This window comes from Canis lupus, chromosome 7 (assembly GCF_011100685.1).
Source record: "Canis lupus familiaris isolate Mischka breed German Shepherd chromosome 7, alternate assembly UU_Cfam_GSD_1.0, whole genome shotgun sequence".
Classification (NCBI taxonomy): domain Eukaryota; kingdom Metazoa; phylum Chordata; class Mammalia; order Carnivora; family Canidae; genus Canis; species Canis lupus.
In genome coordinates this window covers 3530524-3554342 of record NC_049228.1, presented here as the reverse complement: position 1 = coordinate 3554342, position 23819 = coordinate 3530524, and the positions used below count along the sequence as shown (strand labels likewise).

The window sequence follows — 23819 nt, the reverse complement described above, 5'->3', positions numbered from 1 at the left end:
CTCCATCAATGCATGGTGGAAATGACCTCAATACATTTAGTTAACTGGATCTCAGGGTTGTTTTTTTTCTTCCTCCTTTAGTCACTTAAGTAAAGCAACTCTCAACCCTGTCTTTCCTGTAAAAGGTGAGATCTCCTTCTTGAATCTGAATGACTCCCTTGGGGTTTGAGGGTCATTTACCTTTGGTTAGTACAGCAGATGGAATGTTGTATGCTTGGCTCAGGGCTCCTGGCTCAGTGCCCTGGGCTGTGAAGACAGTTGCTAAACTCAGAGGGTGGCTTCAGATTCAAGCCTAGACCATCTTTCCAAGGCTTGAGGCTACTTGAGAAAGCTATGAATTACCCTTATTAAAATGTAGCTACAGCATCCTAGACATGGTGTGTATTTTAGCAAGATGTAAGGGGCTTGGGGGTCTGAGGGCCTGGGGGCCCAAGCGTAAGCTCTAATTGGTCACAGATAAAACAAAATTAATACATTTTCTCAGTACAATCTGGTTAAGTATGAGTAAATTTGCAAATCTCTGAGAGAATCTCTTTTCCCACCCTCCCCAATTCCATCTTCCCCCTTATTCCATCTTTTATGTCTTTTAAACCAACTGTATATTTTATTTTTTTAATGTTTTAAAGATTGATTGATTGATTGATTGATTGATTGATTTAAGAGAGCAAGCAGGGAAGAGGAGCAGAGGGAGAGAAAGAAGCAGACTCCCTGCTGAGCTGGAAGCCTGATATAGGGCTCCGTCCTAGGACATGAGCCATGACCTGAGCTGAAAGCAGACGCTTGACCAACTGAGCCACCCAGGCGGCCCCAACTATATATTTTAATAGTAATATGTAGGTAGCTAGTGAGTAGTATCTTGACTGTATTGGATGATAATTTGAAATAACGAGCAGGGCTAGATTATTTAATATTTTAATTATTTTTTTCTTCCCTCACTTTCCTCATGCCTTTCTCTTATTCTCATTCAGCATATAGTCAGTTCTGTGCTCAACGATTCAGGAGAGGGAGTAGAAAACAGAAAATAAAAATAGGCAGCCATAGGTTCCTTTTTTAAAAATTTTATTTAATTAATTCACTCATTCATTCCTTCAATTTATGAAACTCCTGAGAGAATTCTACAATTGTAGCATCTTTTCTTTCTAAAATATGTTAGAAGAGTCATGTCAACTCATAAGATAACCTCATATTCATTTATTCAATCAACAACTTTGTGTGTAGGTATGTTCCTACTATGTGCCAGAGCATTCTGGATGCTAGATGCTAAAGATAAAACAGCAAGGAGAAAAAAAATCCCCTTCCATGGGCAAGGAGAGGCCAGACAATAAAAATAAAAGCAAATAGATATATGATAAAATCTGAATACTGAAAAAGGGATTGATAATTTTCTTCATAAATTTTCTTTTTTCTTTGATTAAAATTCCATTACCAAAACTAAAGCCCAGGTAGGGGGAGAAAAGTTGAGACACAAACATATGAAGACAGAGAAACCTGAAAAGAAAAAGGTTTTCCTCAGATTAAGATAAAAAGGCAATTGATGAAAGAGCTGGTCTTTTTTTTTTTTTTTTAATGTACCACAGTTTATTTTATTTTTAAATGTAATTTTATTTATTTAAAAAAGCTTTTTGTAAATTTAAGTATAACTAACACACACTTACATTAGATTCAGGTGTACAACGTAGTGATTTGACAACTCCATACATTATGCTGTGCTCACCACGAGCGCAGCTGCCATCTGTTACTGTACAATGCTATTATAATATCATTTACTGCATTTCATATGCTGTGCCTTTTATTCCCATGACTTACTCATTCTGCAGCTAGAAGTCTGTATCTCCCACTTTCCTTCACCCATTTTTCCCATCCTCTCACCCTCAAAAGAGCTGGTCTTGATGGCAGACGGCATCTCATCTCCTATTCCCAGTAGAGTACATCAAAAAGAGAAAATGGCTTTGTATTGCTTCTAGGCAGAGAACAAACCCTCTCTCCAAAATCCCACTAATGAACCATGCATGTACGCCAAACTGATGTGAGTTGCAGCAGCTACCTGTGTGGCCTGATGACCAACAACCAAAGGGGCCATCCTCAACTCCTTGGTATAATTAGGACCTCAAAACTATAGCACAATCCTACGTAGCAGGACCTCAATAAGCATTGGGATTTGAAACTGAAGCATTTTGTTCCCCAACAATCTAAGGGAATTTGAGACTGGAGTCAAAAATTATTTTATAAAAATGAAGTCATGTATCAGTGCTCCTGGTTTCACAGATTAAGATTCATATCAGTATAAGAGTAGGGTGCCTGGGTAATCTGTCTTGACATCTTTCTATCTCTTAATGCCACATTAAAGCAGTTGTCGAGTTCTGTGTATTTATCTAAGTAGTTCTATTGCTATTGCTGCCTATCTTAACTACTATTTCCTTGGTTCATCTCTGTGAATTGCTACACTGACTCTTTGGCCAATGTTCCTGTATCCAGTCTTAATGTCCTTCAGTCAATATAATACCCAGAACAATTTATTTAAAATCCATATCTCACAATATCACCCTCCTGTTTTATACCCTCTGTACTTTCTATTTGCCAGAGAATCAAGAACATAAGTCAAGAGCCCATTTTGCCTGTTTAACACCTACTTTTTTTTTTTTTAACTTTTATTCAGGCATTCCTTCCATCAGGAAAGTCTCTGATCTCACTTTAGCCCACCTCCTGGAGTATCACTATAATTTATGTAACAATTACATATAATTCCATTTTATATTCTGCGAACATTTAATTATGTATTTGTCTCTGCCCATAAACTGTGAGCTCTCTGAAGACAGGAACCATGCTTACCTATCTGAGTCTCCATTGCCTGGAACAATGCCTGGCCTATAACAGGCATTCAATTCATGTTTGCCAAACCAAATAAAATATTATCTACACAGAAATCTGGCAACACTTCAGAAATCTTTCATCAGGAATCTAATTTTAGAAAAACCAGATGTTTCCAGACAAGCAAATTAATGTGCCAGTAATTCTTCAGGGACCATCAATGTATATACTTTGATGAGTTTAAGAAGTTATCAGATGCTGCCTCACAGATGAGAACATCTAGAGCTGTTCCTAAGGCAGGACAATTTAATCACGTGGATATGCCCTTCAGATCCATGTTCAGTTGTGATATTATGACTATTAGAGTAATAGTAATAGCAAGAGTCCTTTGCATTTATGTAGCCTTTCATGGCATGCAAAGAATTTCCTTGCATATAATAGCCCAAAGAGATAAACAGGGTAGGCATCATTATCACCACTTTATAGATGAGTAACTAAGGTTTAAAGAGATTAAGTGTGTAGCCTAAGACCTCACACCTATTAAATTGCAGAGCTAGGTTTGAGCTGGCTTGTTAATCTTTCATTCTTGCTAACTTCTGAAATTCAAGTCAACCATCATGTCTTCCAGAGAAACTAGGAATTTCCAATGGAATTGACTTCTTCTAAATTCAAAACTAGACATAGGATAAGCCTACAGGAAAAAAAAAAAAAAACACCACAGATAAATAGGTAAAGATTTCGGTTACATACTGCTGCTTTGAAGTTCTCCAAATAAGTCCGCTAAACTCAAGTCAACTTCTAGTAAATAAGTGAGTAATGTCTGTAATGGCTGTTGGACATGTGACACCAATGTAATGCATAGCTAGCTGTTTTCAAACCTGAACATAGGATTTGCACAGCTAAATAAGAATATAAAAATCAAAGTTTTTGAGGGCCTTGTCGGTCTCATTTCTTGTGTCCTCTCTCTGACTCACCACTCCACACAATAACTTAAAGCAACTAATCTCCTGGTAAATCTATTCTGTGCTCATGGCTTACTTCTTATCTTAGCTGTCAAATATCATAAAGGTGGCATTAATATCTTATTCAGCCTCATTAATTTATTCAATAAGCATAAATTAATGCTAACTCTGTGCCAAGATTCTGAGATACTCTGGTATTACTGATATAAGTAAGACCTAACTAGTCTCAGTTCTTGTGTAGAGTATACAATCCATTGAAGAAACAAACAACAACAAAGCACTGTTCTTGCAGGTTACAGAAGTGTGTGATATCATAGCTATTGCCCAAAGAAGGAAATAATCAGTTCAGCAGGAGGATCCTTGTCACTCTTGAGCTTCAATTTCACATATGTCACTAAGCACATGGCATAAAGTAGGTGATCAATAAATAAATATCTGCTAGTTAATGACATAACCTGGTCCAAGTTAATTTTTTTAATAGATTTTATTTATTTATTTATTTAACAGAGAGTGCAGGAGAGCACAGGCAGGGGGAGCAGCAGAAGGAGAGGGAGAAGCAGACTTTCCGCTGAGCAGGGAACCCAATGCAGGGCTCAGTCCCAGGACACTAGGATCATGACCTGGCCTGAAGGCAGACACTTAACAGGACTGAGCAAACCAGGCACCCCTGACCCAAGTTATTTATCAAATCATTATATTCCCTTTCCTAGAGGCATTAATCTTGAAGCTTCATTTGAATTTGTAAAATGAAGTTTATCTATTATAGAAACTTCAAATACCTCAAAAGGGTGGGTATGATGCTCTAGGCAAGACACCCCCCCCCCCCCCCCCCAGCTACATTTGGGAATCACCTCTAAGTCTGTGAGAACAATAGTACCTTTAGTCTCTTTTCAGGATGCTGAGTGCCTCCTACACAGAGAGGTTGGTTTCTTGCCTGATTTAGGTCTTTTCTCTACTCTGTGTTCTAAGATTAAAAGTGTAGTAAATAGAGGTTCTTCCCACCTACCCATTTCTACCCATTCTCAGAATGAGTCAATGTGAAACAACAGAAGATTGAGGATTACTTAAAATATTCTGTGATCTTTTAGAGTTGACCACAAATTAAATTCTTTAGGCCTCCCTAACTGGCTTTTTTAGGTGAAGTCCAATAAACCAAATTAACTGCCACCTATTACATTTTCTCCTTGAACACCTACTTTTATGCAAATCTTTTTGGAAACACCTTTAAAAAGATACTAGGAGAACAAAAGCAATTCTAGTCTTTTTTAAAGCTTCATGTTTCCCAAGATGGAATCAAAATTTTTTGACAACATATATTTCTGGCTCTGGGAAATTCAAATAGAAATATTTGTGTTTAAAATCTTTAATAAATCCCCAATGGAGCTACAGTCCTCTGGAACAAATGTGAAATACTTTCTGCCCTTTGGATATATTTCTTTTGCACAATCCTTATTTTAAGAATTTCCTAGTGACAGTGACTCTAGTGCTATACACTAGCTACCTAGAATTAATAAGTCTGCAAACTCAGCTCACATATAAATACTGTGTTGGATGCCTAAAGGCTAAAATTAAATAAACCCTTTATATACCATTTTCCTTTTTCCTCCCTATCATTTCCTATCTCACTTTCCAAACCGAAGTTTCATAGCCTGAAAGTAGAGATCAAAAGACTGAAATGTTAGTGACTTTTGGAAAGAAGAACAGATAGCATCCAAAAGGACAAAAACTTTTATATGATTCTTGCAAACATGACCACTTTTAACATTTAGTTTGTTGATTCCTGCAGAAATGTTTTTCCAAAAATGGGGGGAAATTATTATAAAATAATTAGTATAGTACTTATATAGAAAAAGCCTCAGGGAGTGCCTGTGTGGCTCAGTTGGTTAAGCAGCCAACTCTTGGTTTCAGCTCAGGTTGTGATCTCAGGATTATGAGATTGAGGCCCTAATCCAGCTCCATGTGTGGAGTCTGTTTAGGACTCTCTCTCTCCCTCTGCCCCTAACCATCTACTCCCACTCGCTCTCTCTTAGAAAACACACACACACATACACACACACACACACACACACACACACAAAAACAAAACAAAAACTTCATAAGCTTCATAAAAAACACTTTCTTCACCCAAAAGTCTAGGTGAAAATCTAAAATAAAAACTTGTCGAATATTACTCTAAGCTAGTGAGGTAAGGACCAAGCACTCTGTAATTTTTATCTAGGTCAGGTGAAAACTAAAATGATTTGCTTCAAATCAAAGGGCAAAGCAGTAACGTGAAAACTAGGATATTCTTTATTTTCTTCTTTTTTTATGTGAATAAGCCTTCATTTGGTATTATTATTCTATGATGAGTAAATTCAGAAACTAACTGTGCTTTCACCAATTTAAATAAGGATGCTTAGTTGTCGTATATTAATTTAAAATAAATTGTCCAGAATAAATATAAGAGTCTAACCTTAATGATTTAGGGGGATCATTCATCAAAAGTAATATATAATATATAACACAGTGGAGATAATAATGAATGACAAATCAGAAAGATCAAGATTTTAGTCATAAATTTGCCACTTTTTAGCTTCATGACCTAGGAAAATAAGTAAATATATTTATTTATTTTTTTAATTTTTTTTTTGTTGTAAATATATTTAAATACAAAACAAGACAAGTGTATAATTTATAACTTCCCTGAAAATCTCATTGGTATTTCATGGGATGCCAGTGTGATAATGTATGAAAAAGAGCTGTTGTAGACACTTTACAGGTAATGGAAAGCAAGTCTAAATTAATTTATGACACTTAAGACTGATAGAATCAAAATGGAACATAGAAATGGGACACGGAAAGAATGGTTAAAACTTACTGACCCCTTACTAAATGCCAAGTACTAAGCACTTTATCTACTAAACTATCATTCCTCAGGACGACCTTGGTTGTCATTAACAGATGAAGAAACTGATGTTAACAGTTCTTTTGTTCTTTCTAGTCTTTCTTCTGCTTCCACACTTCAGTATAGGTGACAGATCTTTAGTCATTCACAGGTTAACACCAAGATCTTCCTACAGAGTAATTTCTAGCTGAGAGGCTAAATTTCAGGTAACAAGATGCTAAATTTTATTTATGAGTTTTATTCCATACTACTTCTAGATATCTAGGTCACCATCCCAATATATATGTGTCTATTAGTTAATTGACATTTCAATTTCTTTCAAGCCAAAAGTTAATTATTATATATAATAGACTATTGTGAGACCTAGAAATTCTTTCTTTCTAGAATTTTTTTCCTAATTATTGTTTCTATCATTTAGGTAACAAGAAAAATAATAAGTATAATATCTTTCCATCAAGAATATAATGTTATTAGATAGCTTGCATCATCAGATACATTTTTCCTTATTGAAAAATGTACAAATTGTTTATAGTGAAAACAAAAGATTCCATTTGCTTTAGTTAATTCATTATTATCCTGGCTTTAAAATTCTGAATATAAAAATGTTTCTCTGTACTGATTTTAAAGTATCTAATTTTGTGCTATTTAAATAAAAGCCAGTTATTCAGAAATTTTGAAATGAGTAAGTCATGCTCTTTAATACCTATGCTGTGAGTAGTGAAAGGACAATTGAAGTAACCACTTAATATGTTTTAAATATTATCTTAGTTTGAATAAGTAAAGCCTTCAATTTTTACTCAGTTGTCTCAGTTCCAAGAAGTTCAAACTTAAAGTGAACACAAAAGTTTGAATACATAAACTTTATTCTATTATTTTACAGAGCATTACATCTCTATATAGTCTAATTTAAAAATAGGTCTAATACTTTTATGACTTAAAAACATATTCAATATTTATAGTATATATTATTACATCAACACTATAACAACATCAACTTGCTGAGAATCTTACACAAAATGTTTAATCAGTTACCCTGTATGAATTCAATAGTAACTTGAATGAGCCCTATATTGTGCTAAGTGCCATAAGGAATATACAAAAACTTTAAAAGGCCCCTGCCCTTCTGAGCTTAAAAGGAAAGGAGAAAATATTAAGCACATGAAAGATTTCAGAACCGTACTAAAATGTACACAATTAAGTATAAGCCCTAAAGGAGCTGTCCATAAATAGAATATAAAGACAAGAATCTGGGATGGAGTAACTTTTCAGATACATGTAAAATTTATGTCATCTAATTCCACCGAGTCTCCAGCAGAAATAAATTATAAATTCTAATATTTTCCATCTGAATTCATGCATTCATAAACATTTTTTAAAAATCTATTACATGCTAAGCTTTTTAATGCACTGTGGGGAATACAAAGATAATTAAGCTAACCAGGTATTTGAGAAGGAAAAAAAAATGTACAGCAGCAAATATCACACAAGTCAGAATGTGTCAATTGGAATTCAGGGAAGGGGGAAATCCACTTTTAATTGAAGTAAAAGAAAGAAACTTCCAAGGGCATTTGGCTGAAAACTAGTTGTGATGGAAAAGATGTTTTTGAGAGCAAGCAGGCAAGGATACACCAGGAAGGAAGAATAAGAGCAAAGATATAAAAGAAGAAAAACATAAACTCATTTAGGGGATGTGAAAGAGGTAAGAAAAGGATGGCTTTCAATCAAGCAACTAAGGAGTACAGAATTTTGTCCTTCACTAAGCAACTCCTGATTCTCATAGGAATAGAAGATATGTACACACAGAGGTAATGACCAACCAAAGAATAATTTTTATTTCTATGAAGTTGTGACTGTAAACACTAATGCAATGCTTTAGTGAACTAACTTGACCTAGGTAGAGAAACCCTTCCCCTAAGCAAAAGGCAGCCTGGAACACGAGGACCAAAGTATTCGAAATAATAGACTCTTCCCGTTTCCCCAGTAAAGATCACGCTCAGGATGTGCATCTTTCATTGAAAGACAGAAAAAAAAAATATATATATATATATATATATATACAGACTACAACTATGGAGTAAAGAATTGTGAGAGCTTAACAGTCAGAGTGAGAGTGTGAATCAGTGCTTATATCAATCTGTCTCAGGCCTTCTCAGACCAGGGAGGCTCAAAGGAGAAGCACAAAACCTGGCCTTTTGGTTGTTTAGGCACCTTGGAGTCCTGACAGCAAAGGCAGAGATGAAGAGAAAGAGAGCTGGCTCTCCAGCAAAGATTACTGCCTCAGAGCAGGCTTTTTCAAATTACTTTATTAAGGCTCCATTCCTAGAAAATAAGGTTCAGTGGATATCCTTTACCTTAACCAATTCATTTATTCAGCAAATATTTATTAAACAATCACTATTCAGCAGACATTCTTATAGGTCCTTGGGATACATAAACGAAGAAAACAAAGATCCTGAAAACACATTGTAATGAACTTAAAATTTCTATTTGCAATGTAGGCATGTACATGTATATTTCTTTCTCTCTCCACAACTGTACTAATCCATGAACTCCCATGCCCTAACCTTTCTGATCCAGGAAATTTACTCAATTCTCCAGTGTCAGTGGAACTACTCAGAGAGCTAGTCCTGCAGTTAGAGAGAAAGTGAGACCTCAATCTGATCCAGCCTGGGAAAACTAAATTAACCAGCAGGGAAGGACCAGCCATTTGCTCCAACAGATGAGTGAAGAGAAATCACTACTTTTGTGGTTTTGGCCTGAACTCCAAGAGACTGTCAAGGCAAAATATGCATGAGTGTTTCCCAAGGACAAAATGTAGGCTGTTCCAGAAAAAGAGTTGACCCTACAGCCATTTTTCTTTCTTCTTCTTAGACTGCATAGAAGAATAACAAGATTCTAAAGAAGAAAGTCGGTTAGAATAGATCACTGAGAAACAATCAAAGGTTAATTGAGAAAAATGCATCACCTGTGTCATAGGAGGTACCTCTGATAGTTCTAAGTGAAAGAAAGATCTTTTTTTAAATCTTTATAAAAACACCCAGGAGAGAAAAGATCAGCTTTAAATACCTGCAAGGCACAGATGGAGTCACCATCCTATGACAGTACTGAATTTTACCTTCCTCCCTACCTCTCCTGCCCCCAGATCTTGGGTTGATCCCAATGGGATTCAGAAACTATGGTTAGCCAGATAAGGAAGAAGGCATGGAAGTGTAAGTTACTTCCATATCCCTATCCCCTGCTTCCTGCCTAAAGAAACCTCCAAGTGAGGCAAAAGAGAATTTTTAATTTAAAAAAAACTTTGAAATGTTGAATATTAAATGGCACTGGACACAATTAAGAATGAGCCTTTATTTAAATTGACCACAGGATGCCTGGGTGGCTCAGTGGTTGAGAGGCTGCCTTTGGCTCAGGTCGTGATTCCAGAGTTCCAGGATTGAGTCCTTCATTGGGCTCCCCATAGAGAGCCGGCTTCTCCCTGTGCCTGTGTCTCTCATGAATAAACAAACAAAATCTTTAAAAATAAATAAATAAATAAATTGACCATAAGATTTACTACCTAGATATGATTAGAGAAGTAATAAGCTCTCCTTTAATTTTCATTTGGGGGCCAAAGCCCCCTGAATAACTACTTCCTGGAAAGTGTGTGTGTGGAGGGAATATAAAATTGTTCCTTTTTTACTTCCCACAAGTCTGGCTTGGTTCAGCCTTCAAGGTCATACCTAAATCTCGGATGGTATTCAGAATTAACAACGACTTCTAATAAACTCCAGGCTTCAAGATCTCGCCTGTCCACTAGCCCTCGCTAGTCTCCATTGAGGTGTTTTACTCTGCTCACTCTTGGATTGTTGACTAACTCTGCTGAATCAGCTGCTGAAGTAATTCACTGCCTTCTCTCTCAGCATGAGAAGTGCACATTAATCACTTGAGGAGGAGCTTAGTGGCCTCTGCCTATTCAGCTAACAATCTAAAAACAAGTGGGGGGAAGCCTCATTAATGAAAGACCTCTTGGCTCTTGAAGATTATGGGAATTCCTAAGACCTGGTGCGACTCCCATTCAGTGACCAAGTGGTATGCTCTACTCTGGAGCTCTCTGCCACGGCATCATTTTTCTCCTTATTTTGGCTCCCTTTTATATTCCTTGCTGGGACGATTAAGACACCTAGATCTTCTTCATACATCATTGGAACAGTGGGAGATGGGCAAAATCTCTCTCTCTCCTCTCTCTAGCTAGCTACCTAGCTCACTGGTGTAGAACAGTCTTTTAGACTGCAAATCATAACATCTTCTCTAGAAGAATATTCATGAACAAGAGAGTACAAAGATTAAAACTTTGTTCAGTATATACTATAAATTGGAGATAGATAAAATATTCAGATTAGGTACTCATTAAATGTCTTCCCCATGAGTCACAATATAATTAGACAGATAAACTAAGGCATTGGCAAAGAAACAAGGGCATGCCTGGGAAGGCTACAGCTGAGGCAAAACTAGCAACCTGGATTGCTATTAGATATGGGGGAAAGGAGAATCAGATGACTCAGAGTTTCTCACCTAAGTAATTGGGAGAGGGATCATGCTATTAGCTATTAGCAGAAACATAAAACCAGGAGGACAAGCAGATTTAAGTTCTGTTTTGAAACCTGGAGTAGGAGGTATCAGAAGGGTAGCCAGCAGGCATTGGAAATCAGGCTCTGAGCTTGGGAGTGAGGTCAGAACTAGCAATCCACATTTGGCAGATACACCTAGTGCAGTGTCATTTGAAGCTGTGGGAGCAGATGTGATCACTAAGGGAAGAGAGAGTTGAAAGATAAGGCCAAAGTCAGAACATTTGGGAGCTCCTATATTAAGGGGAACAGAAGGAATAAAAACAAGTAAAAAAAAAAAAGCAACATAGAGATTGTATTGAGTCATTTTTATGGAAGATACGCTACAATGCTTGTTCAGACCTTTTCCTCAAACTTATACAAGCTGAACTGCATTCTGTAAACCAATTTTTAACAGACATGTTAAACCCCAAATACATACCAATGAAATGTCCTGTTCTTGTTAAATAATAAAATGTGTCTATATAACTTTACTGTACATCTTTATGACAAATAATATGGATTTTTTCCCAATAGTTTTAAGTCAATATGTTATTTTTTCCCATTTTTCTAGGAATATGAAGCTAGCTCATTTCATCATCAACATTACTGGAAAATATCATAAAGTGGGAAAAAATGGAGGAACCTAATTTACTATTTATAGTTCGTGGTACTATGTGGTAAAATAAAAGTTCTCCTTATCCTAGGATCTGACACGGGAGTGGTCAGGAAAATAAAATGATTCATATGATTTAAAACCTGCTAAGTCTTTCCTGTTTATATTTATGCCAAATAAGTAAAACCATATTAATGAAGAACAGGAGGTAAAACTACATTTAGAATGGTCACCATCACCACATCCTAATCATTGAGTAAAATAATAAAATATATCACAGAAGTAAAATATATCACAGAAATTGAAAGAGCACACAAGTATCAATAAGATTGATAGAAATACTACACTAAGAGCCACAAAGTCAAGTGTGAGGATTTCAAATGATTTCCTTTTTTTTTTTTTTTTTTTTAACTTACAAATTACTGGAAATCCTCAAAAATGGTATTCTCTAGATTTGGGGGCATAAGTCAGAATAAGACAGAATTAAGCAGTGAGTGGGGATAGAGGAAATGGAGGCAGAATGTCTGGACTTTTATGAGGTGCAATGCTGCAATAAAAGAAAGACCTGGAGATTTTAACTTAATGAGGTGATGGGGTTGAGAAAAGGTTTTCTTTCTCTTTTTTTTAACCATCATAGAGGTTTTTAAAATGTTTGTTGAATGAATGTTTTACAGAATGGATGCATAAGTTACCATAGTGGAGATGGTAATGTTCACAGAGAATTACATACAACTTCCCTGTTTCTCCCAGTCTCCCTTGAGGTTAGGTTTGGCACACATGATTAGTTCTAGACAATAGACTCTGAGGAGAAATGATGTGCATCAATTCAAGAATAAATTCTCCATGATCTCTTTTTCATTAGCCAGGGTAATTTTGAAGTCTCATGTTGATATGGTGCTATCACAAGATGGAAAGGCCCTGGATCCCCAAGCGCTGGATATATTAGTTGACTGTTGCTGTGTAACAAATTACCCCCAAACAAACATTTATTATATCACAGTTCTTATGGGTTAGGAACCCAGGCACAGCTTAGCTGGGTGCCTCTTTCTCAAGTTCTCACATGATATTATTGTTAGGCTGTTCACTAGGGTTGTAGTTTACTCTGAAGGCTCAACTGTGGTGGAGAAGGATCTACTTCCAAGGGTGTTCCTGTTTGCTGACACGCCTCAGTCCTTTGCCATGTGGGCCTCTAAATAGGGTTCACTTATAACATGGCATTTGGATTCGCCTAGATAAATGTTCCAAGAGAAGGGGAGAGACAGTATCCAAGATTAAAACCATAGTCTCTTTATAACCTAATTTTAGAAGTGATACTGTATGCTCCTGCAGCATTTCATTCATTGAAATGAGGCTATAATTTCAGTCCATACTGAAGAATAAGAGATCACTCAAGGAGATATAGAGGGGATAAGTGCAAGAGGGCAGAATCACTGGAGATCATCTTTAAGGCTCCCTACCACCCCAAATGAAAGAAAATACCCAATTCTATGGTCTGAATGTTTGTGACCTCCCAAAATTCATATGTTGGAATCCTAACCTCTGAAGTGATAGTACTAAGTAGAGAGCCTTTGGGAGATGATTTGGACACTGGGGGTGGAGTCCCCATGAATGGTTATTGCTCTTATAAGATATGCCTGAGAGAGCTCTCTCACCCCTTTTGACCTATGAAGTTACAGAGAAAGGACAGTGGGCCATCAGCCATGAGAGAGGCTCACCAGACACCAAATCTGCCAGCACCATCTTGGACTTCCTAGCTTCTAGAACTGTTAAGAAATTAATTTATTTATTTCTCACCCAACTTGTAGTATTTTGTTATAGCAACCTAAAGGGACTAAGACAATCACCAACATGCAACTTTGCATGAATAAGAAAACAAATTTTGTTTTATGCTATGGAGATTCTTGAGGTTGTTACTTCAGTATAGCTTCATCTGTCATGACCAATAAAAAGGTCTAATGGAAGACAGAACTGAACTGAACCATACAAAAGCAAATCATGAAAGTAGAAGGAGATGATAGGGCATAATAATGCATCAAAGTTGTATTCAAATATTATGTTCATAAGAAACTTTTAAAAATAATTTGGTATAATACTTTATATAGAATCTTTAGTGTGATAGAATCTTTTTCCGTGGTGAATATCTATGGCTGCCTGTATGTATGACTGTTAAAACATGTCTAGAGACTTTACAAACAGATGGTTCTTTGGATCTTTCTACAGACTGTCAGCATGATAGTTCAAGTAACAGCTTTCTGTGATCTTCCCTACCTCTACTTCCTCCTTTTAGTTACCAAAATTGATTTTAATTTTTTTCTCACACCTCAAGTTTTGATAATCTAAAGTAGGTCACTCTGTAGCATCTAAAAAACTCACAGTAGCTCTGTTCAGAGAGGGTGTGAAGTCAGACACTTTTAAAGCATTCAAAGTGAAAGCCAGCACTGGGAACAGAAACATAAAATGTGTTCAAGTAGTTCTCTAACAAAGCAAGATACAACCCAGTTCCTTTAATATAGTATATAATATTGTAATAATTTTCAATGGGATTCTATGCAGCTTAGGATATACATTGGGTTTGGCGACTATAAGAAGCATCATTCTCTTGTGGTTAGTTGTTTTCCTGCGCCTGTCATATTTCTGGGTGCTGGAACTTAGAGTCTGAGCCTCAAAAGTCATGTGGAAGAGAGATACTGGGTCAAATAGCATTCCCACAGTATTCACTTTCAACTGGAACCTATAAATTTACCCTTATTTGAAAATAGAATCCTTGCAGATGTAGTCAAGATGAGATCATGCTGGATTAGGATGGGTCTTAAAGATACGAATGCTGTCCTTATAAGAAGTGGGAAATTTGGAAATAGACATGCACACACAGAGAGGGAAAGCACCATGTGAAGACAGAGGTAGAGATTGGAGTGAATAAACTATAAGCCAAGAAGTTCCAAAGAATGCCAGCTACTGCCAGAAGCTGGAAAAGGCATGGGACAGTTCTGCCACAAAGCTCCAGAAGGGACCAACCCTGGTGATGCATTGATGTCAGACTTCTAGACCCCAGAACTGTGAAAGAATAAATTTCTGTTATTAACTACCAAGTTCGTGATACTTTGTAATGGCAATCTAAGAAACTAGTACAAGAAAGGAGGAAGAGACTTATGCCTGGGGAAGTTTGGTCACATAGCCTTACCCCAGTCCTAAACTGAGCCCCCACCCTGCTCTAGCTCCAGCCCAGCCTCAGATTCAGCCCGAGTGTCAGAATCACCTCTAGCTCCAGCCCTACTCCAGCCTTGGCCCCAGTCCCAAAGGCCAGCACTATATGTAGCTCCAGCAGCCCCCCCTCCCTGATTCAGACGCTTGGCAGGAAAAACAGTGAGGATAAAAGCTCCAGGCACAGTCCTTCTTCTCTAAAAGTTCCCTGAGCTTTTAAATGAAAATTAATTTTTCTATGAAAAGTCCCATCAATTAAATAGCTTCAAAACAGTCATGCAAAAAAAAATGTTTTTTCTTCATTCAAAAGGCGTATAACATCTTTCTTTCTTCCATTTATTTCTTGTCTTTATTTTTAATATCTCTCATCCTTTCCTTTCAAAGATATCCTTCCCTATTTCATCTTTGATCTTAATGTAAAATCAAGAGATTATACAACTCTTAGAAGAAAATATAGGAATAAATTTTTGTGACCTTGGATTACACAATGGTTTCTTAGCTATGACACAAAAAACACAACTGATGAAAGAAAAGTATAAATTGAGCTTCATCAAAGTAAAAAAGTTTTGTCTGCAAAGTATACCATCAAGAAAGTGAGAAAGCAATCCACAGAATAGGAGAAAATATTTGCATATCACATATCTGTTAAAGAACTTATACCCAGAACATATAAAGTATTCTTATGACTCAATGATAAAAGATGCAATAACTCAACTACAAATAGGCAAAGGATCTGAATACATATTTCTCCAAAGAAAATAAGCAAATGAACAAGAAGCACATAAAAAGTTGTTGAACATCATTAGATAGACATTCCAGAAATGCAAATCAAAATCTCACCATGATACCACTTCACACACAGTAGGATGACTATAATCAAAAAGACAGACAATTACAATGTCAACAAGGATGTGAGGAAACAGGAACTTTCATACATTGCTAGTGGGAACATAAACTAGTGCAGCCATTTTGGAAAACAGTTTGGGAGTTCCTCAAAATGTTAACTATAGAGTGCCCATATGACCTGGCAATTTGTCTCATCTATCTATGAGAAATGAAAAATATGTCAAGACAAAACATATACATGACTATTCATATCAACATTACTGATGATAGTCAAAAAGTGGAAACCACCAAATGTATATCAACTGATGAATGGACATATAAGTGATGTGGTAAATTCATACAATCAAAAATTATGAAGCCATAAAAAGGAATAGGAATGAAGTATTGATGCATGCTACATGAATGAATCTTAAAAATATCATACTAAGTGAAAGAAGCCAATCACAAAGCACTATATATCGTATGATTCCATTTATATGAAACATCCCAAACAGGCAAATCTATGGAAAAAGACAGTAGTTCAGTGTTGTCTATAGGCTACAAAGGGAAGGGTTTGGGGAAACGGGGTTTCCGGGACTATTAGTGAGCACAGGGTATCTTTTGGAGACAACGAAAGCATTCCAAAACTGGATTGTGATAATGGTCATGTGGTTCTTTGAAATATACTTAAAAAAAATCACTGAATTGTTCAAAATAAAAAAAAAGATTATAATTGAGTATCTGTATTATAAACACTGAATTGTTCAAAATAAAAAAAGATTATAATTGAGGATCTGTATTATTTAAAATTTAAACACTATAGTGCAAAATACATTTGTGAATAACATTTGCTTTAAAAGTTTTGTGTGGCTCATGATATTTTAATATCATAGCAAAGAGAAATCATCTAAAGGTCCTCATCATAAGCATTCTTTAGAATTAATAATAAAAATAAATTACTTTTTAAAATGTGTTAAATGGAGTAAAAATAAGTATTTTTGAAGTGAAAATATTTTTCACGAAAATTATCTTCGTTTGATTGAAATTTTAAGATCAAACTTTTCTTTGCATTTCTCTCTTTGACATGACCTAGCTCCCAGTTTGCACATCCGCTGGTTTCTGCACAGCAGCCTTCTCAGATTCCCAGGCACCTATGTGTGAGAGTTCATCCCAGCTTTCCTTTTCCTGTCTTTCTTACTTTACTTTTGCCTTGGGGTGGTAAGGGTAGGACAGAGAAAAAATTATTTGCTTCCTCTTGTTTAGCAATGCTTGAAAGGCAGCAGTCCTGTGGCAATGATTAAAAATATTTTCTTCAGAGTCATGTTATACTTTTACAGGGGTCTGTGGTTTTATGCTTGAAATGGGAACCTGGAAACGAGAGGGTCCTTTGTAGTATTGTCAAATTTAAAAAAAGTGATGCAATGTAACTTTACTTCGGGGTATTAATTTGCTCAATTTACCTAAATTTGAGTATTTTTGCATTCTTAGTTTCTGACTTTTTTTTTTTTTTAATATGCCCCTCCTACTTCAAGAGCACTTTAGCTAATGATACATGAATTTTCTTGGTAAGAGTTAATAAGAACTGAGAGGACTCATTCTTTTAAAAACCAAGGACAGTCTCACTGCCTTGTATGATTTTAAATGTATGCACAATTTAACGATACCCACAGATGGAAGCATCCGTCATGCGCTTGTGGCCAAACACCGCATACACCACATGCTAGAGTTACTGTCCTGTGGTGAATGGGGATTGCAAGTATTTACCCGCAGTGAAAAGAGAAAAGGAAAAACCAAAGTATTCTTTAATAGAGATAAAGAAAGAGGTTAAAGATACTGAGACTTATGAGCTCTCAAAATCCATAAAAACATACAAACAAATTATTTTCCTTTCCCCAAGAATATGTGAAGCATTTCCTCCTCAGTTCTTCAGAAGTGCCATTGTGGATTTTTCCTGTCAAGGCTTAAATGCCTAAATTTTCCAGCGAGAGAATCTCTTTGAAGTCAGCCTGAAGTAGTGTCAAAACATATGGGAAACAACCTAAAACATTTAAAACTCTTTTAAAAAGTATAGAAAATACCTCTTTAAAATAATGAGTTGAAAGACAGTGAGATGATCACATTCCAAATCTTGGTATTGTTTTGCTTGGATTTGGGGGGAGATGGCAGGGGTACTTCCAACCTGTATTACTTTTCTTCCCGACTAGAACCAAAGTAGTGATCTTATTTAGCTTCAGTTTAGGCCTAAGCATTTTCAGATCTATGCTGGGTGTGTTCCTTATTATAACTTTTTCATTCTGAAGACAGATGATTTCAGGAAGTGTTTAATTTTTAGACGCATATAAAAATTCCATATTTGATTTACACATTATTTGATGCAATATGCCTCCAAATGTCCTAGCAAATGAAGAGAAGAAAATTAATAGCTGTTTAAATCAATTAGAGCCTACATGAGGTCTACTACTACATAAATAGGAGTCTGACTTGGTTGAAAAGCAGCTTCTAGGAATTAATAAGTATAAGCTCTGCTTTTGTGGAGCTGTTAAGAATAATCATGTTCTCATTTATTCCTATGAAATCTCCTGTTAAGTATTTGGAACAGGGTCATTCTAAAATCCCGATGTGCTGATCTGAAGAGATAACTGAGTAAAAAAGACAGAAGACTAAAGAATTGTGTAATATATTATGATCAACAGACACATCCAAGTCCCGTTGAGTAGTTCCATCTCCAAATTCCACTGGCATCTGATATTCAAAATATCCCAACTTGCTATATTTATATGCTCATTCCCAATCCCCCAATCTGTCTATTCTAGTCTTTATCTTGGTGAATGCTGCCATTTTTCTCTAAAGCAGCAAGTCTAGAAACTTTGAATCATCATTAATTCTTCTTTCTGTCTCACCAGCTCTACGTTCCCAATCATTCAGCAAGTTCCACATACTCTACTTCTGTGTGTGTTTTATATGCAGATCCATCTACACATTCCCACTGCCATAAATTAAGGCTTCCGCAGACTACTTCCAATCTCTCTTCCCAATCAAAACTGGCATTTGTCTTCTTCCCAAATAGAAGGCAGAGGGTTCTGCTGAAAAAAATAATAATTCAAATTGTTTAATTTGAAAAACAATGCCTTCAGTGTCTGTTTTCATTGTATTGTTCTAACTTCAGATTCCTCTAAGTCCAGTCATGTTCTCTATTTTTGCATTCACACCAGAAATTTCAATCCACTCTGAGCCTATCTTGTGCTTCCGTATCTTTGTGTATTTGTCTGTGGTATTCTTGGATCCTGGGAGTTTCTGCTTTAATATCCATATTAGATAAGATGCTTTTGTATGCTGAAGCCCTAGCCCCTAATGTGATGATATTTGGAAATGGGGAATATTTGACTATTTGGAGTTTTGATATTTGATATTTAGAATCAGTATTTGATATTTGGAATTCATATGTTGAAGCCTTAGCCCCCAGTGTGATGATATTTGGAGGTAGAAGCCTTTGGGAGACAATTAGGGTTAGATGAGGTCATGAGAGTGGGGCCCTTATGATGGAATTAGTGGCCTCAGAAGAAAGAGGAGGGGAGAGAGAAAAAGGCCAAGTGAGGAGACAGCAAGAAGTTCAATGTCTGCAAGCCATGAAGAGAGCTCTCATCAGGAACCACATCGGCTGACACCTTAATCTCAGACTTCCCAGCCTCCAGAACCATTAAGTAAATTTATGTTGTTTAAGCCACCCAACCCATGCTACTTTGTTATGATAGTCCGAGGAGACTAAGACATATACATTCACATATGTTCATAAAATGATGTAGACTTATATACATTTACAAATATATTTAATATTTTTATTACAATTCAATCTTTTAAAACAGGCAAAGCAAATAGCATTAGCTGTATTTTTTTGTTTGTTTTTACAGCTGAAAAAAATCAAGGCTCTGAGACGTTAGATGCCAGAGCTAGTTGATGACAGGATTAGGGCTCGCAATCATAACTGAATTGGGTCCTAATTGGAAAGTCATGTCTTCTCACACAAACCTCCGTGTTTCTAAAACACTGTCCTTTGATTAGAAATGATATTGCATCTAAAAGGAGTGAATATCTGACTATGTCTTATGGACTATAAACTAAAAGGCTTAATCAGGGACAGAAGTGGTCTTTTCAATAGCATCTTTATATCCATCACAAGATCTAGCAAAATATAAATACTCGAACATGCCTATTAACTGGGTTTTTAAAGACTAGAAAATCCCATTTTCTAACTTTTCTCAGCCCCACGTTAATTCAAACATACTCCTGGTGGTTGCATTGGATTGGGCGAAGGCTCAGAAGTCAGACAGTCCTCAGCTCTCACTAGAGTACCACCACCTATAGCTGCATGACCACAGATGTTAGGCAACGGCTACGTCGACCATAAAGGACCTTCGGAGTGCAATCATAAAAGCACCTCATTTTTACCTCCCCATCCCATCAAGTTTCTTCTCTAGGGTTAGAATGTTTCATGGCTGTTGGAAGAAATTTAGAGCAAGTTTCATGACTTTTTACATCACTCTTAGTTCAGTAATCTAATGTCCTTACCTGTTTAATAGTGATAGTTTCCAACCTCATTTGAAGAAAAAGCTTCTCCCGTTTCTCCACCCTGGCTGGTTTTCAGCTGGGCTGCCTATAATGCAACAGGTGACATGGTTACCCTCCTGTCAGTCCTTCCTGATGCTTCTCCGCCTCCCCACTCACTGGGCTGCCAGGAGCTCCTCGCTGAGTGAAGGTGAGGGGCAGGCTGACATTATCCATGCAGGGCACATTCTGCACATTCTCTGGCTTGAGGAGCTGAGCGGGGTCACTGGACAGCTGCCACAGTCACTGGGGTAAATCCCCTTCACAGGTAAAGCCTGGAGCTTCTTGGGTGCTCACTTTAGACTCCTCTAGCTCGTAGGCTTTCACTTGCAACTTTTGTCCATCTAATCAGGAATCAGAGAAAAGCATCATTCTCTGAATTTTTAGATTTTGTGTGTGTGTGTGTGTGTGGTAGAAATGGCTGAAACTTGGTCACAATGGTAAAAATCTAATGGAGGCTTGGTTACACCTGCTGAGTCTTTGAAAGCATAAAAACATCGCAATAAGGTGGCATTGGCAATGCTGTAAGAAAATGATAATGGATGTGTGGGCACGTGAATATACCAGGTCCCATTAAGACATAACTTTCTTAGGCTAAGGCCCTTTTTGTACATTAGCTCGTTAACAGCAAATCCTGTTTACCTTCTACCTTCAAGGATTGGCACCACAATTCATTAGACATTGAGATTTTACTATGCAAAATGTATTCTAAAAGAGCTTACAAGAAGAACAAAACCCGGAAAGGTCAAAGGGCATGCTGTACTGTCGATATACCACTCCTGCACCTTGGGTTTAATTACCACCTCCGTAACAGCTGATTATAATAGCAAAATTACAGTATTATTTTAAAATGATTGCTCCTAGGTGAGAACATTCTCGTTGAAAATGACGGTGAGAAAGCAAAAGTAGTGACAAGCTTTTTATTGACAATACTGAATGTATTTCTTAGATACGGAATTGGGTAAAATAATGTATTTTACAGATTGATTTATTTGAGAGACAGAGAGAGAGAGAGAGAAAGAGAGAGAGAGAGAGAACGCACCGGGGGTAGGGACAGAGGGAGAGGGAGAGGGAGAAAGAAACTGAATCATCGTGTCCTGAGTGCGGATCTGCTCATGGGGCTCGATCTCAGGACCCTGAGATTACAACCTGAGCAGACATCACGAGTCCCACACTTAATCGACTGTGCCACCTGGGTGCCCCCAAAATGATGCATTTTAAAGAATATAGTCTAAGAAGCATTCATCAGAAGTAAGCTTGAGAATGAAGGGGCAGAGCAAGATGGAAGCAGCACAGAAGTGACCATGCTCTGAGGTGTGTGTCAGACACAGAGGCTCTTGAGCACTGTCATCTAACACCTGTTTTTATAAATCTGGCCTGTAAAGTCAGTCCTGAAGCTCAGTCCTAAAATTTGCTGCAGTTCCTTATCTCTTGAAACATGTAAAAGTAGAATAAAGCAACCTTACAGACGTTTGTGCTAAAAATGAAAAATTAGAGATTGAAAGAGATGACACGTGGTAAAAGTTGAGAACACAAAATCTTCAGTGTTCATCTCACTCTGGCACATTTAAACCCTCGCTGGTTAATGTTTCCACGTCACTTGTCTGTTGCTGTATTTTAGTCTTGAACACCCCGCAGTGCTCTCTTTCCTTTTGGTTTACCTTCCTCACTAGGTTACAGACCAACCTGCATGTGGTCGCACCCAAGTGTGTCAGTCAAATGTCAAGGTTACAACTATTTTATAAAGACAAAATAAGTCATTTCTAAAAATATGTAACAAACACATACAATTTAATTAAATAATGAGAGTGAACTATAAGCCTTTACAATGTCAGGTAATAGATTTTTTAAATGTTCGAGAATACATGCATCAGAAAAAATTTTTATTTTGTGACTTTTTGGAATCTGTTAATTCAACAAAAATGAGTGTTCTAATGCTATTTATACTTATATTTAAGTGTTCAAATTTTCATGAACTTCTTTTATAATAAGCTCAATAATATAGAATATTTTAAAATTAATCCTCTGTCACCATAATGACCTATACTTTCCCTAAGTATTTTTTATTTAAGTCTATATATTTCACAAAGATATTTATTTTCCAACAATAACTACTTCTTGATTAAACATGGAAAGTCATCAGATTCAGAAGACAAACATGATAATCTAAATGAAAGAAGTTAAACTCTAAATAAGCAACAAAATTAGCTAAAATTTGGATTTATGTGCTTAGCAAATATTCTATTCCTTAGACAAAATATCTTATTTTCTTAATTAATGGGACCCAAAATTATACCCACATTGCACAGAAAATGATGACAAGATTTTCTGATAGTTGGAAAATAGTTGCAAAATAAGAAACTTATTTATTTTCTGAGCTTAATTATTTATAACACTACTGGAATGAACTCAAGAAGTTAGGTACAGGTCACTCAATTAGTATATGAAGTCAAAATGCCTCATTCAATTGCAGAATGGTTATTTTACAAGCCTGCTAGGAAACTGTCAACACTGTAATACGGGGCAAATAAAATCAAGGAAATAGAATGGACAATGCTCAGTTAATAGTGCAGTAAGTTCAAGTTTCTCATGTAAATTTTTAAAGGGTTTTATTTAGATTTGCTATTCAAATTCAGTATTTACTATATAACCTAAAGTTTCAAATTTTAGATTCCTTTTTAAAAATTATCTAAATATATATAATATAGTATTTTCCCCAAGCTTCATATAGATGTTCCAAATCTACTACAATTTACTCCCAGTAAGCCACAGAAATATTACTATTTTCTACAAAGCATGATATGGAATAAAGTTCATGAATCATTGGACAAGTGCTTCTCAATGGTAGGAACGTAGCTGATTACTGAATCTATGCCTAAACCATCTATAACTCCTCAAACATACTAAAGAGTCGATAAATATTTGATAAGTAAATGTGATGAATAAATGAATGAAAAAAATCTTTTTATCTCTATAAAAAAGGTATTTCCAATGACCATCAGCTTTGGATAGGTCGGGTTCTTTATTATTTTTTTTAACTTTTTGTTATGAAAACTTACAAACATATAGTAAGGTAAAAAGAAAAGTAAAATAAACACCTATAGGTTCACTGCCTAGATTCAACATTTGATAACAATTTGTGAGATATTTTTCTTGTGTGTGTGTTTAATTAACTACTTAAAGTTTGACACTATTGCTCCTGCCCCACCAAACACCAAATATTTCTGGGTAAGTCTGGTGAAATGAACATCAGATTCAGAACTAAACGGTGCGTTTTCTTCACTTTTACCATATGTTACCACATCTCTCTCTGTTTGATTATTTGCCTTTTTCTCAGT

The 23819-nt window shown here is 36.3% G+C and overlaps 1 long non-coding RNA gene across 1 annotated transcript; it reads right to left on the bottom strand.

Annotated features, from left to right (window-relative positions):
- Positions 1–18143: 18143 nt before the first annotated feature.
- LOC111096596 lies at positions 18144–20531 on the bottom strand. The gene is made up of 3 exons (XR_005361564.1): positions 20446–20531; positions 18819–18959; positions 18144–18273 (listed from the first exon to the last, which is right to left on the bottom strand). It is a non-coding gene; the product is annotated as an uncharacterized LOC111096596 (long non-coding RNA).
- Between the last annotated feature and the right edge of the window lie 3288 nt (positions 20532–23819).